This window comes from Triticum aestivum, chromosome 3D (assembly GCF_018294505.1).
Source record: "Triticum aestivum cultivar Chinese Spring chromosome 3D, IWGSC CS RefSeq v2.1, whole genome shotgun sequence".
Taxonomy (NCBI): domain Eukaryota; kingdom Viridiplantae; phylum Streptophyta; class Magnoliopsida; order Poales; family Poaceae; genus Triticum; species Triticum aestivum.
The window spans coordinates 128630725-128646175 of NC_057802.1; positions in this window are offsets into that span (position 1 = coordinate 128630725).

Sequence of the window (15451 nt, forward strand, 5' to 3'; positions counted from 1 at the left end):
ATCCTGATAAGATCAAACCCAAATCGGAGAAATGTGTCTTCATAGGATACCCAAAGGAGACAGTTGGGTACACCTTCTATCACAGATCCGAAGGCAAGACATTCGTTGCTAAGTATGGATCCTTTCTAGAGAAGGAGTTTCTCTCGAAAGAAGTGAGTGGGAGGAAAGTAGAACTTGATGAGGTAACTGTACCTGCTCCCTTATTGGAAAGTAGTTCATCACAGAAATCTGTTCCTGTGACTCCTACACCAATTAGTGAGGAAGTTAATGATGATGATCATGTAACTTCAGATAAAGTTACTACCAAACCTCGTAGGTAAACCAGAGTGAGATCCACACCAGAGTGGTACGGTAATCCTGTTCTGGAGGTCATGTTATTTGACCATGACGAACCTACGAACTATGAGGAAGCGATGATGAGCCCAAATTCCGCGAAATGGCTTGAGGCCATGAAATCTGAGATGAGATCCATATACGAGAACAAAGTATGGACTTTGATTGACTTGCCCAATGATCGGCAAGCCATTGAGATTAAATGGATCTTCAAGAGGAAGACAGACAGTGATAGTAGTGGTACTGTCTACAAAGCTAGAATTGTCGCAAAAAGGTTTTCTACAAGTTCAAGGTGTTGACTACGATGAGAGTTTCTCACTCGTATCTATGCTTAAGTCTGTCTGAATCATGTTAGCAACTGTCGCATTTTATGAAATATGGCAAATGGATAAACAAAACTGCATTCCTTAATGGATTTATTGAAGAAGAGTTGTATATGATGCAACCAGGAGGTTTTGTCAATCCTAAAAGTGCTAACAAAATATGCAAGCTCTAGCGATCGATCTATGGACTGGTGCAAGCATCTCGGAGTTGGAATATACGCTTTGATAAATTGATCAAAGGATATAGTTTTATACAGACTTGCGGTGAAGCCTGTATTTACAAGAAAGTGAGTGGGAGCACTACAACATTTCTGATAAGTATATGTGAATGACATATTGTTGATCGGAAATAATGTAGAATTATTCTGCAAAGCATAAAGGAGTGTTTGAAAGGAGTTTTTTCAAAGAAAGACCTCGGTGAAGCTGCTTACATATTGAGCATCAAGATCTATAGAGATAGATCAAGATGCTTGATAAGTTTTTTCAATGAGTACATACCTTAACAAGATTTTGAAGTAGTTCAAAATAGAACAGTCAAAGAAAGAGTTCTTTCCTGTGTTACAAGGTGTGAAATTGAGTAAGACTCAAAGCCCGACCACGGCAGAAGATAGAAAGAGAATGAAAGTCATTCCCTATGCCTTGGCCATAGGTTCTATAAAGTATGCCATGTTGTGTACCAGATCTATTGTATACCCTACACTGATTTTGGCAAGGGAGTACAATAGTGATCTAGGAGTAGATCACTGGACAGCGGTCAAAATTATCCTTAGTGGAATAAGGATATGTTTCTCGATTATGGAAGTGACAAAAGGTTCGTCGTAAAGGGTTACGTCGATGCAAGTTTTAACACTAATCTAGATGACTCTAAGTCTCGGTATAGATACATATTGAAAGAGGGAGCAATTAGCTAGAGTAGCTCCGTGCAGAGCATTGTAGACATAGAAATTTGCAAAATACTTACGGATCTGAATGTGACAGACCCATTGACTAAAATTATCTCACAAGCAAAACATGATCACACCTTAGTACTCTTTGGGTGTTAATCACATAAGCGATGTGAACTAGATTACTGACTCTAGTCAACCCTTTGGGTGTTGGTCACATGACGATGTGAACTATGGGTGTTAATCACATGGTGATGTGAACTATTGATGTTAAATCACATGGCGATGTGAACTAGATTATTGACTCTAGTGCAAGTGGGAGACTGAAGGAAATATGCCCTAGAGGCAATAATAAAGTTATTATTTATTTCCTTATATCATGATAAATGTTTATTATTCATGCTAGAATTGTATTAACTGGAAACTTGATACATGTGTGAATACATAGACAAACAGAGTGTCACTAGTATGCCTCTACTTGACTAGCTCGTTGATCAAAGATGGTTATGTTTCCTAGCCATAGACATGAGTTGTTATTTGATTAACGGGATCACATCATTAGGAGAATGATGTGATTGACTTGACCCATTCCGTTAGATTAGCACTCGATCGTTTAGTATGTTGCTATTGCTTTCTTCATGACTTCTACATGTTCCTATGACTATGAGATTATGCAACTCCCGTTTACCGGAGGAACACTTTGTGTGCTACCAAACGTCACAACGTAACTGGGTGATTATAAAGGTGCTCTACAGGTGTCTCCAAAGGTACTTGTTGGGTTGGCATATTTCGAGATTAGGATTTGTCACTCCGATTGTCGGAGAGGTATCTCTGGGCCCACTCGGTAATGCACATCACTATAAGCCTTGCAAGCATTGTAACTAATGAGTTAGTTGCGGGATGATGTATTACGGAACGAGTAAAGAGACTTGCCGGTAACGAGATTGAACTAGGTATCGAGATACCGACGATCGAATCTCGGGCAAGTAACATACCGATGACAAAGGGAACAACGTATGTTGTTATGCGGTCTGACCGATAAAGATCTTCGTAGAGTATGTGGGAGCCAATATGAGCATCCAGGTTCCGCTATTGGTTATTGACCGGAGAGGTGTCTCGGTCATGTCTACATAGTTCTCGAACCCGTAGGGTCCGCACGCTTAACGTTACGATGACGGTTATATTATGAGTTTATGTGTTTTGATGTACCGAAGGAGTTCGGAGTCCCAGATGAGATCGGGGACATGACGAGGAGTCTCGAAATGGCCGAGACGTAAAGATCGATATATTGGACGACTATATTCGGACTTCGGAAAGGTTCCGAGTGATTCGGGTATTTTTCAGAGTACCGGAGAGTTAGGGGAATTCGTATTGGGCCTTAATGGGCCATACGGAAAAGGAGAGAAAGGCCCCAAAGGGTGGCCGCACCCCTCCCCATGGACTAGTCCGAATTGGACTAGGGAGGGGGGCGCCCCATTCCTTCTTTCTCCTTCTCCCTTCCCTTTTCCTACTCCAACAAGGAAAGGAGGAGTCCTACTCCCGGTGGGAGTAGGACTCCCCCCTTGGAGCACCCTCCTCCTTGGCCGGCGGCCTCCCCCTTGCTCCATTATATACGGGGGCAGGGGGCACCCCATAGACACAACAATTGATCATTGATCTCTTAGCCGCGTGCGGTGCCCCCTCCACCATATTACACCTCGATAATATCGTACCGGTGCTTAGGCGAAGCCCTGCGTCGGTAGAACATCATCATTGTCACCACGCCGTCGTGCTAACGAAACTCTCCCTCCACACTCGGCTGGATCAGAGTTCGAGGGACGTCATCGAGCTGAACGTGTGCTGAACTCAGAGGTGCCGTACGTTCGGTACTTGATCGGTTGGATCGTGAAGACGTACGACTACATCAACCGCGTTGTGTTAACGCTTCTGCTATCGGTCTACGAGGGTACGTGGACAACACTCTCCCCATTCGTTGCTATGCATCACCATGATCTTGCGTGTGCGTAGGAATTTTTTTGAAATTACTACGTTCCCCAACAAAGAGAGCAACTACAAGCAGACCAGCAGTGAGGGGAGAGAGAGAGGCCAACGAAGTCTTGTTTAGATCTGGAGAGGATGAGAGAGTGTGAAGAGAGCAACTACAAGCGCTGAGGCTCCAGCGTGTATATATATACTGGAGGGAGTGTGAAGAGTGCAAACCCTAGAAAACAAGCACTGAGGCTGCAGCTTATACGTGATGAGGAGATTATACGGTCACTACGAGATCGTATAGCTCCGTATCCATCCATTTTGACCAGTCAAAGAATCCTCCTGGCACGAATTATGCTCTAGTGTAGTTATCGAATCCGAGACCTCAAGTTTGATGAGCGAACAGGCTAACCAGCTACACAACCCTCCCGTTATGTTCAACGAGAGAAAAATAACCTTTTATACATTCCTGCATTCGTGTGACAAGCATGCCATGTTTTTTTGTGTGTGGGAGTCATTGGGATTTAAATCATAATCGTGTCATGTGGCTTTGGTGGTAAGACTATCCACAGTGGTGCAGAAATAATGCAGCCTTAGTCACCTTACCTCTCTCCACGTAGTACATTGGGTCCCACCAGTCAGAGGGTGAAACAAACAAATTAATAAGAAAAATTAAAAGCGCCAGCGGTGTATCTTACCTCACACATCTCGCTACTGCTCGGGAACACTGTCCAATTGATCCCTCTGTTCGCTCACGTACTATTTTAAGTGAATCCTTATTATAAAATGCACACAATTTTGGGCACTTGTATTTGACCTAAGTCAGTGTGCCACCGTATCTTGTACGACTCCCTCCGTCTAGGTGTAATAAGTCACGTTAGAAGGTGCAGCGGGACCAAGGTGCAAGCAGATTAGAGGAGAAGGAGAAACTTGACCGGTCATTCCTCCAATCAAAGCCCTGATTTCTGTCTCTAAACGCAACAATTAATCCAAACAACTAAGAGATGCCTCTTCCCTTCTTGTACGTACTCCATTTGTATCTCACTTCCTGTGGCTTCGCACTCGCACGATTTCCTATTCTATGAACCTGTGTGTGCGTGTGTGTGTGAGTTTAACAACATGTGTGTGTTAAAGAGAGCGACAGATAGACCTACTCCTAAAGAGAGATGGTGTGTAGTGTACGATTTTAGCCACGAGAGTCGGTGCATACTCTCGTTTCTGGGCGTCCAGTAGGGACAGGCGGACAGCTGCCACGCCTACTCCTGACTAGCCTAGCCCACCCAAAGCCCCTCCATCGCCCGCGCGCGCTTCCCGCCCGAAACAGTCAGCGCCGCTCCAAAGAATCGGTGCCGCATTCATGCCCGGACAGAGCGGACGCGACCTCTCACTGGCGCCTGCGTTGAAGGGAGAAGCGGATTCAAGAGTGATGGTGTCACGACCGGTTTTTCAATAAAATAATTATTGAGAGACCAATCCCTTTTACGGACCAGCGAGGAAGAATTCCTTCTCACTGGTAGACAATATCTTGGTCACAAAAGAAAAATATCAGGAGTACTAAATATAATACAAGGTTGAGCAGAGACTGCCCAACAATTTATTACATGCATGCCGATAAAACAAGATGGCGGGTAGGGTGGCAAACTACTAACTCACGATGATAACGGTGGTGGAAATATCACCGCGAAGCGAGTGATATGATTCCAGAAGACTACAGCTCATCGAGCGTCGGAGTGAGGCTCGAGAAGACTTATTACGGGTGGCGGAAGCGTATGCAAAACAAGTGACCAATATCCAGGATCGCGCAGGACTGACTGGGACTCCTCTAGGTGTCGGACGCGCTATCAAACTCTTCATCCAAGAGATCGCCTTCGTCAACATCTGGCCAAATCAACAAGCCAGGTGAGTACTATGAAAGTACTCGCAAGACAGTTCGGACATAAGGTATAACAAATGTAAACATGAAGCACATGAACAAGTTAACCAGTGCGATCAGACATAGAGATAATAAATACTGGGTGCCAAGCGAGGGTCTGAATGACGCCTCGAGCGGAAACTGCAGAATAGTAATACTGGTGCCAAACGAGTGTCTGAAAGACTCCTCGAGCGGAAAATGCGGAATAATGATACAGGTGCCAAACGAGTGTCTGAAAGACTCCTCGAGCGGAAAATGCGGAAATAATAATGCGGGTGCCAAACGAGTGTCTGAAAGACTCCTCGAGCGGAAAATGCGGAATAATAATGCAGGTGCCAAACGAGTGTCTGAAAGACTCCTCGAGCGGAAAATGCGGAATAATAATGCCACAGTCGGGCGTCGAGGCGACACCACATAAAGGGCTTATAACAGGAAATAAAGATAGTGCATGCCACAATCGGACGTCTGGGCGACATCACATAAAGGGCTTATATTTAAAGTAAGAAACAAGAACACGCCACAGTCGGACGTCTGCGCGACGTCACATAAAGGGCTTATATCATAGCTCAATAATACAATCATTCGGGAACATAAATTATCACAAGCATGCGACAAATATAAAGTTAGTCCATCCACAGGAATAACAATAAAACTGGATTTACCACTTGAGCTTGTTCACCGGGGACAAGTTTTTCACACGGATAGATATGGATATAATGTTTACACTACTTGATCATGGATACGATGATTTGGAAAGAATTGACTCTGCAGAGTTTGTACTTAACCACAGCCAACGGATTTCAGTAGTCACGGGGACTAGTTCCGTCTACGGTGTTTTGGAGGAAACACGTCTAACCAGTACACACCCAATTCAACCATCCGAAGCCAGGGATCACCCTCGGCAATATTCAAGAAAAACCTTGAGACGGGGAGGCTACAACCTCGCGTAGCATGGGATCAAATTTCTATACGCGCGCTCTAAGGGGGTGCCCCCCCCCCCCCGGTCCCAACCGGAAACACCCATGCCCCCTGACCGGATGACTGGCTTTAATCCTGGGCCAAGGTACCATCATCCCGGCCTCTCTGTTTGGTGTGTACACGGAAAGAGGTTACCAACTTACTAAACCGCATCCTGGCAATGAGACATGTGGTAGCACGGAAAGGGGAAAGAACGGTAACGTGGCTCCAACCACGTTAACGTCGGAGGAAGTCGGATGACGCAAGGCTGGTATGCTACAACAGTACCACCTTGCTGCCCTTCATGTCACCACATGATTTGGCCATCTCTCATCAGAGATCATCGCAACTTTGGAACATGCGGGAAAAGAACGATAACGTGGCTCCAACCACGTTAACGTCGGAGAAAGTCGGATGACGCAAGGCTGGTATGCTACAACAGTACCACCTTGCTGCCCTTCATGTCACCACATGATTAGGCCATCTCTCATCAGAGATCATCGCGACTTTGGAACAACCGGGTCGTTGCCTTACAAGCAACGAGGTATTTACCGACACTCATATGCCACGCACAAACTCTCACGCGAACATGCAAAACACCTGTCATATCAAATGTTCAAAACATGCTTGCCTGGTTCGGAGAAGTCGGAGTCTAGCTCGGCGAAGTTCGCGGCTCCTTCACCTCTTCCGGAACCTACGGCAATCACGAAACGGGTACTAACGTGAAAACCAACACTTGCACAGAAACTTTTCCAAATAATTTTCAAATAAATCCCATAAAAAACTAGACAAAATTTGAAGATTGTCAGAAAAAGAATCACTCAAAAATTCATTTTTATTAAAAAGTTATAAAGGTTTCTGTCCAGGGAGTTATCTGTAATGAAACAGAAAAGTTCCAGGGTTTTAACTGAGAAAACAGAAAACGCTTCGGTTGGGAATGCGTAAGCGCAAAGTAGAAAACATATTTGCCCGAAGGCGCCAACAGAAAACGGTTCGGAGGAGAATAGAATAGAGGCTGACAGGCGGGGTCCACCTGTCAGGTTCAAAAAGCTCGTCGGCGCCCGAAGGCTGCGGTGGACGCCGGCGTCGAACCACGGCGAGTTAGGAGAAACGGAGGGTACCAAGAGCTTCAGCGTCTTCTTCCGCGTCGGTGGGTGGTGGACTCGTCCAACGGGGAGCACCACGTCGACGGCGACACTATCTCCGGCGGACGGCGGCTCGGGTGAGGATGGGGAACTCCGGTGGAGGGCTGCAAACTACGAATTGAGGCGCGGGTCAGAACGAGGGATGCAAGGGGAAGCTACTGGCAAGAGAATGGAGGCGGAGGAGCGCACACGGGGGCGAATCGGGCTGGATCCCGTGGCGGGTCGCGGCGGCCGGAGTCGAGGAAGGAGACCTCCTCGGGGCTCTACCAGTGGCTAGGCTTGCTCTAGGGGGAGTGCAGGGATGGTGGGTGCTCGAGTTGAAGCTCGGGGCCTCTATTTATAGGCAGATCGACGGGGTGGCCGTGAACGGAGAATCTCCGGCGAGCGATTACGGCGGAGCAGTGGATTGGCAGGAGGTTTGAGTGGCCAGGCAGCATCAGTGGAGGTTACTGGAGTCGTTTCACAGCTAAACGGGGTCGGTCTTGGCGTAATGGCGTCGGTCCACGGTGAGGTGACCGCACGGGCTCAACGGCGGCAGAGAGCGCACTCCGCGCCCTGCGGTTCACGACGAGAGCGGCAGCCCGTTCGGGGGAGTGGAAGGCCACGCGGCGAGCTCCGGTGGTTTGGGCAGCGCTGGGTGGCGTCGTCGGCGCCGTGTCTCCCGCTGGCGTCCGCAAAGCCGCCGCCGGCGTCGGTCACGGGGCGGCGCACCTTGTGCTGCTCGTCGCCGACGCCCGCAAGGCGCCAGGCGTTCGTGCGGTGCAGGAACAAGAGGGCGGGGACGAGGAGCAAGGCGACGCGGTGGTACTGGCGAGATCGATGTCCTTCTCTGAAGAAAACGACAGCAAGCCACTGACTGAATCTCTGAATTTTTCTGAACTTGATATAGACAGTGCACTGCAGGTGTTCGACAGGAGGATTTTGCAATGAGATAAATTTTTCTGGACCTGTAACTTGGTGAGGTGACCACTCAATGCACCCAGAGGCTGCCTGATTTTACTTGGAATTTTTGGAGAAGGTTTTGAATGAATTTCACCAAATTTGACAAATCTGGTCCAAACTTGCAGCAGGTGTAGTTTGAAAATTTTGGACTGAAGACCAGTGGATCTTCATGGTTCTTGGTTGAGGGTTCAAAGGACTAGGAGGGGAAAAAGGTTTGGGGGCAAAAATCAAGACAGAAAGTGGAGTTCCTTTGCAAATCTCCAAGTGCTAGAAAAGAAGGCAGAAATTTATTTGAATAGAATATAAATGGAAATAATCACATGGGGAGGTTCAACTTGCTGGATTTGATGCAAATCATGATCCAAAGGTGAGGAAAGGGTTAGGAGAGGGGATTTGCACTAAGGCCATGGCAAGAAGGAATTGTTGAAAGTGGCAAAGGATTTTCCAAAAGCCATAGTGCAAATTTCAAGGAGATTTTCAAAAGTCATTTCCCAAGTGAAAATATTTTGTCTTGAGTCCAAGTGAAAAGCAAGAACCTCCAAGACCAAAGACAGATCTTGGTTGAATCCAAATAAAACTTTTGCCATAAAGAAAAATATTTGAGAGTGAGAGTTCTCTTGAAGAAAAATTTAAATCACTCCCCTCATGTCAAATAAAATCATTTGAAAAATCCAAATAAAAACTTGGGTGTCACAACACCTACCCCCTTAGGAAAAATCTCGTCCTCGAGATTTCTGCTGATCCTCAAATAGATATGGATGTTCTGCCCAAAGGAACTCTTCCCTTTCCCATGTAGCTTCATCCTCAGTGTGGTTAATCCACTGAACCCTGAAAAACTTTGTCGTTTTCTGACGGGTCCTCCGTTCAGACTCTTCTAAAATCTTTACTGGCCTTTCTCTGTAGGTGAGATCTGGTTGCATATCAATGTCCTCATGAGGTACATGCTTTTCTGGGTTGCTCACACATTTTCTTAACTGTGAGACGTGGAACACGTCATGGACGTCTGACAGCTCCTTGGGTAGGTCTAGTTGGTAGGCTACCGTGCCTCTTTGTGCCTTTACACAAAATGGTCCAATAAATCTTGGGGCTAGCTTCCCCTTAATTTTGAACCGTTGTAGACCCCTCATAGGAGATACTCGGAGGTAAACGGAATCACCGGGTTCAAAGCTGACCTCACGGTGCTTCTGATCATAGTAGCTCTTTTGGCGGCTCTGTGCTGTCTTGAGTCTGTCCCGGATTTGTTTAACTTTCTCCTCAGCCTCTTTAAGCATGTCTGGGCCGAAGATACGGCTGTCACCTGTTTCCGACCAATTCAGTGGGGTACGACACCTTCGTCCGTACAACGCTTCAAAGGGTGCCATTTGCAAGCTGGCTTGGTAACTATTGTTGTAGGCAAATTCGGCATACGGCAAACTCTCTTCCCAACTGGATCCATAGGTGAGCACACATGCTCTTAGCATATCCTCTAGGATCTGGCTCACACGTTCCGTCTGTCCATCAGTCTGAGGGTGGTATGCTGTACTGAAAGCTAGTTGCATGCCCAGAGCTTGTTGTAGGTGATCCCAAAATTTGGAGACGAATTGGGTGCCTCGGTCTGATATTATAGTCTTTGGGACTCCGTGCAAACAAACTATACGGGAGAGATAAAGTTTTGCCAGTCTTTGTGTGGAGTAGGTAGTCTTCACGGGAATGAAATGAGCAACTTTGGTTAGTCGGTCTGTGATGACCCATATGGCGTCATTCCCACGCTGTGATCGGGGTAGTCCAACGATGAAATCCATTCCTATTTCATCCCATTTCCACTCCGGTATTCTGTTTGGCTGGAGTAGCCCTGCTGGCTTTTGATGCTCGGCCTTGATGCGCTGACATGAATCGCAACAAGCAATGAATGTGGCTATATCTCTTTTCATACCGTGCCACCAAAATCTTTCCTGAATGTCCTTGTACATTTTGGTTCCTCCAGGATGAATCGAGTATGGAGCGGTGTGGCTTTCCGTCAAGATCTGTTGCTTGAGTTCCTCAATGTTAGGCACGCAAAGTCTGTCTCGGTACCATAATGTTCCTTCACTGTCGGTGACGAACTCGGAAGTCTTACGAAGATTCATTTTCTTCTTTATGCCTTCGATGCTGGGATGTCCCTGTTGAGCCTTCTTAATTTGTTCCACCAGGGTGGGTTGTATCTCCAGGTTCGATACGGTGCCCTCAGAGACTAACATCATGTTGAGCCTAGCGAACTCTCGCTGAAACTCAGGCCTCAAGTTTTGCGGACCGTCATCGTCCGTGCTGGGGTTTCGACTAAGGGCATCGGCCACTACATTTGCTTTCCCTGGGTGGTAGTGAATGCCGACGTCATAGTCTTTGACCAGTTCCAACCAGCGTCGTTGGCGTAAATTCAGCTCTGGCTGTGTGAAAATATATTTGAGGCTCTTATGGCCCGTATATATTTCACAGCGATTTCCCAACAGAAAGTGCCTCCACTCCTTGAGTGCATGTATGACTGCTGCTAGCTCCAAGTCATGTGTTGGGTAATTTTCCTCATGTTTTCGCAGCTGCCTGGAGGCATATGCGACAACCTTGCCATCCTGCATTAGTACGCATCCGAGTCCTTTCCGGGATGCGTCACAATACACCTCAAAGCTCTTGTGTATGTCTGGCACAGTTAAGACCGGTGCGGTTGTCAGCTTCTTCTTGAGTTCTTGGAAGCTCTGCTTGCATGCTTCCGTCCATACAAATTTCTTGTCCTTCTTGAGTAACCGTGTTATAGGTTTTGCCACAGTGGAGAAACCTTCAATAAATCTTCTGTAATATCCGGCCATTCCCAGGAAATTCCGCACATCAGTAACATTGGCGGGTGGCTTCCAGTCCAGTATGGCCTTGACTTTTTCTGGGTCTACGGCCACGCCTTCTTGGTTCAGTATATAGCCCAAGAAGCCAACTTGTCTTAGCCAAAATTCGCACTTGCTAAATTTGGCGCACAACTGATGTTTCCTCAATTCTCCCAAAACAATTCTGAGGTGCTCAGCATGCTCTTCTGGTGTCCTCGAGTAAACCAGAATGTCGTCAATGAATACCACCACAAATTTGTCCATGAATTTCATGAACACTTTGTTCATGAGGTGGACGAAATATGCGGGGGCGTTCGTTAGTCCAAAAGGCATCACTGTGAACTCGTATAACCCATATCTGGAAGTGAATGCTGTCTTGGGGATATCTTCTGCCCGTACCTTCAGTTGGTGATATCCCGATCTCAAATCAATTTTTGAGAATACCTTGGCTTGTGCGAGCTGGTCAAACAAATCATTGATCCGTGGCATCGGATATTTGTTTTTGATGGTGACCATATTGAGGGCTCGATAGTCTATGCACAGCCTCAGTGTCCCATCTTTCTTTTTGGCGAACAACACAGGCGAACCCCAAGGTGAGGAGCTGGCTCGAATAAATCCTTTGTCCAACAATTCCCTTATCTGCTTCTTCAACTCCACCAATTCCGAGGGTGTCATTCTATACGGCTTCTTATAGATGGGAGCGGTGCCAGGTGCTAGTTCGATGCTGAATTCGATCTCTCGGTCTGGTGGCATGCCTGGTAGTTCTTCAGGGAACACATCAGGAAACTCGCATACCACTGGAACCTTCCTCAGTTCTGCAATGTCCATTTTGTTCAGCTTTGGCTGCTGTGATCGCGGCCTTTCTTGAGCGGAAATTCTTATTGTCTTGCCGTGATGGTGAGTGAGAATCACTGTCCGATTGAAGCAGTCAATGAATCCTTTGTTGGTGGTCAACCAGTCCATCCCTAAAATGACATCCAGTCCTTTACTTTCCAACACGATGAGATTCGCGTGGAATTGTAGTCCTTCGAACTCAATGACCACTCCTTGGCAGTAACCCTGAGCGATTTGTTTATTTCCGGGGGAGTTGATGATCATAGATTTTTCCAAGGGAAGTATCGGAAAACCGTGTTGCGAAACAAAACTCTTCGAAACGAACGAATGGGAAGCTCCAGAATCAAACAAAACCGTGGCAGGTACTGTGTTGACAGGGAACGTACAGAGCATGATGTCTGGGGCATTCTGCGCTTCTTCCCTGGTCACATGGTTCAGGTGACCCTTCCTGTGGTTGTTGCTGGGGTTGAAGTTGTTGCGCTTGGGGGCTGGATTGTTTCCACCATTGTTCGGCTTGGGTGCCGAGTCTCTTGGCTTCGGGCACTGTTTAGCATAATGCCCTTGTTGACCACAAGCATAGCAGGTGACCCCTGGACGGTATGTGAACTCCTTGTCCCTGGCATGAAACTGTCCGACGGGCCTTGGCTCAGTAGTCGTGGATCTCCTTGCGTCTGTCCTTGGGACCTCAGTCTTGCCTCAGTTGCTGCGGGCAAGAGTCGTCTTGTCCCTCTTCCGCCTACGGATATCTTCCAGACTACGGCGCTCATTCTCCAAGGTGATGGCCTTGTCCACCAGCGTCTTAAAATCCGGAAAGGTGTGCACAATCAGTTGGCATCTCAGTGCTGGTGCCAGGCCGTCCAGGAATTTTTCCATCTTCTTGCTTTCTGTCATGTGCTCGTCGTAGGCATAACGAGACAGCTGGGTGAACTGACCGTTGTATTCTGTGACTGACATGCCTCTCTGCTTCAGGTCATCGAACTCTCTCTTCTTGATCTTTAGGATGCTCCTGGGGATGTGTGCCCCATGGAAGCCTTCCTTGAACTCTTCCCAGGTGATGTTGTGTTCCCTGGGATGCATGTGTAGGAAGTTTTCCCACCATGCTGCGGCTGCTCCAGTAAGGTAGTGTGGTGCATAAAGCACCTTCTCATGATCTGAGCACTGAGCAATAATCAGTTTCCTTTCAATCTCACGAAGCCAATCATCGGCTTCCAGCGGCCTATCGGTGTGAGCAAAAGTTGAGGGGGGAGTCTTCTGTAACTCGGATAACTTGGAATGTGGTTGATAGGGTTCACGGTGGTTTCCCATATTGATGACATGGTTCATCATCTCTTGGTGCTGTTGCTGGCTTTGCTCGAAGAGACGGCATACTTGAGACAGTGCCGCTTCGCTGTCCTGTTGGCTGGACTGACCCTGAGTGAAATTGTTGCTGGTCTGTGTCCCGTAAACCTCTTCTGGCTGATTGGGCATGGAGCGAGTCCACGGGCGAGACATTTTTCCAGACTGGGGTATTATTTGCAAAACCCATGAGAAAAACTGTGTAGCACAAGAAAAATCTCGCAAAGGCAATAATCAAAAGGCTTCAAGGTTTTCAAAGAAACACAAATGATTTTTTTATGGAGAAGAAGTGCTTAACATAAAACTTACATGCGAAAAGCAAACACGTGATACAGCACTCAGGATGCGCGTACACAATCCTGACATGTTATTAAAAACTAGCGTACTACTCCGGAAGGCAGCAAACACACCAATACAAACTAGCGTACAGATAAAACAACACACCATACAGGCAGGCATAACACGCGGCTACTCGGTGCTCTCAGTCGGAGATGGTGAAGATCTCCTTCCCCTTGCCGATGGCAAGGCTCAGCGGTCCAGGAGAATCAACCTCCACCTCCTCTCTAGCTGGCTCCTGGCGCGTGACGCTACGCTGCGGTGATGGTGCGGGGGCGACTGGTGGTAGAGCGTGTGCGGCAGGCAGTGCGGCTCTGACTGGAGTAGGAGCGATGACTCGGTCGAACTCCTCAGTGGTAGGCAGACGGCGAGCAGTGGCCAAAATGGCCGGTGCATAAGAGGCTGAAGACGAGACGAATGTCAGGGGCGGCGCCGTGTTGAGAAGCTCCTTCCTGCTAGCAGGACCGCCCCGGACTAAGTCCATGCGGGCAGCCACAAGGTCATCTACGAGGTTGTCGAAAGACTCCTCCAGAGCCTTGAGATACTCCACAACCATCTCGATGGCTTCATCTCGTTCTCCCCGATGGCAGGCAAACGCATAGTGGCTGGTGTAAGGCACATGGCATGGGAGGTAGCGGTAGCGACGAGTCTTTATCATAGGAAGGATGTCCCGAAGGCGAGCTATCGCCTCACGGGCAGCCATCTGCATGGCATGCCTCTCCGTAGGCATGGCCCTTCCCACAAAACGGAAGTGGTGAGCAGCAGAACGTCCTCCCTTGAATTGCACCACAGCCTGGTGCATAGACACGTCGTCACTGAGCTTGTGCTGGTAGAGTGTGAACTCCAGGCGAGCTGCTGGCCCGATCGCGAGCTTGGTGATGGAGACGAGGAGCTTGACAAACCCCTCGGGCACGTTGGTGAACACTCGATTCTCACAGCTGCTGCCAGCCATCTACAAAAGTAGGCAAAAATTCTAAGTAGTCATGTCATAAATTTATGATGACCAACAGAAAATAGCTACAATTGCAAAATGCTGAAAAAGCACAAAAGACGCTAATAACCGATTAGTGATCGCACCTAGTGGCTTCCTACAGTCAGCCTGGCTCTGATACCAAGCTTGTCACGACCGGTTTTTCAATAAAATAATTATTGAGAGACCAATCCCTTTTACGGACCAGCGAGGAAGAATTCCTTCTCACTGGTAGACAATATCTTGGTCACAGAAGAAAAATACCAGGAGTACTAAATATAATACAAGGTTGAGCAGAGACTGCCCAACAATTTATTACATGCATGCCGATAAAACAAGATGGCGGGTAGGGTGGCAAACTACTAACTCACGATGATAACGGTGGTGGAAGTATCATCGCGAAGCGAGTGATATGATTCCAGAAGACTACAGCTCATCGAGCATCGGAGTGAGGCTCGAGAAGACTTATTACGGGTGGCGGAAGCGTATGCAAAACAAGTGACCAATATCCGGGATCGCGCAGGACTGACTGGGACTCCTCTAGGTGTCGGACGCGCTATCAAACTCTTCATCCAAGAGATCGCCTTCGTCAACATCTGGCCAAATCAACAAGCCAGGTGAGTACTATGAAAGTACTCGCAAGACAGTTCGGACATAAGGTATAACAAATGTAAACATGAAGCACAT